Source organism: Pteropus vampyrus, unplaced genomic scaffold, assembly GCF_000151845.1.
Source record: "Pteropus vampyrus isolate Shadow unplaced genomic scaffold, Pvam_2.0 Scaffold21, whole genome shotgun sequence".
Lineage (NCBI taxonomy): Eukaryota > Metazoa > Chordata > Mammalia > Chiroptera > Pteropodidae > Pteropus > Pteropus vampyrus.
Genome location: NW_011888802.1, coordinates 2,079,195 through 2,080,908, shown reverse-complemented (window position 1 = coordinate 2,080,908; position 1,714 = coordinate 2,079,195).

The following is a 1,714-nucleotide window of genomic DNA, read 5'->3' as shown; positions in this document are numbered from 1 at the left end:
TTTTTTAGTTTAGTTTCTATGTTTTCTTCTATGCAATTTATTGTTTCAGGTCTTATATTCAGGTCCTTAATCCATTTTGAATTAATTTTGGTGTGTGGTGATAGACAACAGTCTAATTTCATTCTTTTGCAGGTGGCTTTCTTGTTTTCCCAGCACCATTTATTGAAGAGGATTTCCTTTCTCCACTGTATGTTTTTGGCTTTTTTGTCAAAAATTATTTGTTCATATAAACATGAGTTTACTTCTAGAATCTCAATTCTGTTCCACTGGTCTGTGTGTCTGTTTTTCTGCTAATACCATGCCTTTTTGATTATTGTAGCTTTGTGGTATAATTCGAAGTCAGGCAGAGTGATGACTCCAGCCTCGTTCTTTTTTCTCAGGATGGCTTTGGCAATTCGGGGTCTTTTGTGCTTCCATATGAATCTGATGATTTTTGTTCTATTTCTTTAAAAAAATGCCAATGGGATTTTTATGGGAATTGCATTAAATATGTATAACGCTTTAGATAATATGGTCATTTTTACTATGTTGATTCTCCCAATCCAAGAACACAAAATATCTTTCCATTTCTTTGTATTTTCTTCAATTTCTTTTAATAGAGTCTTGTAGTTTTTATTACATAGGTCTTTCACATGTTTTGTTAAATTTATTCCTAGGTATTTTATTCTTTTTGTTGCAATTGTGAAAGGAATTTTTTTCCACTTCTTTTTCTGACACATCATTGTTAGAGTATAGGAACACAAAGGATTTTTGAACGTTGATTTTGTAACCAGAAACTTTACTGTATTTGCTTATTGTTTCTACTAGTATTTTTGTGGGGTCTTTAGGGTTTTCTGTATAGAGAATCATGTCATCCACAAACAGTGACAGTTTGACTTCTTCATTTCCTATTTTGATGCCTTTTATATCGTTTTCTTGTCCGATTGCACTCTCTAGGACCTCCAATGTTATATTGAATAACAGTGATAGTGGACAGCCTTGCCTTGTTCCTGATATTAGAGGGAAGGTTTTTAGCTTTTCAACCATTAAATATAATGTTGGCTGAGGGTTTGTTATATATGGCCTTTATTATGTTAAGTTACTTTCCTTCTATACTGATTTTGTTAAGTGTTTTGATCGTAAATAGCTACTGTATCTTATTGAAGGCTTTTTCTGCAACTACTGATATGATCATATGATTAATTTTTTAATTTATGTGGTATATCACCTTAATCGATTTGCATATGTTGAACCATCTTTGTGCTCTCTGGATGAAGCCCACTTGATTATGGTGTATAATCTTCTTAATATGTTGCAGTATTAGGTTTGCTATTATCTTATTTAGGATTTTTGCATCTGTGTTCATGAGGGATATTGGTCTGTAGTTTTTTTGTGTGTGTGTTATCTTTACTAGGTTTTGGTACCAGGGTAATTTAGCCTTATAAAATGAGTTGGGAAGTATTGCTTCCTTTTCAATTTTTTGGAAGAGTTTGAGGAGAATAGGTATTAAATCTTTGAATGTTTGGTAGAATTCACTGGTGAAGCCATTTGGTCCTCAGAATCTCATTTGATATCAAAGGCAGGCAATACATTTCATACATGGAGATTATTCACCCAATAGATAGCATGAAAAAATGTTCAATGGTTTATTGAATACTCAGTCGTGCTGTACTCTGGTAGTACCATCTTGAGAGTTTGGTTCTTCAAGATGTCATATGTACTTTAAATTAGCATT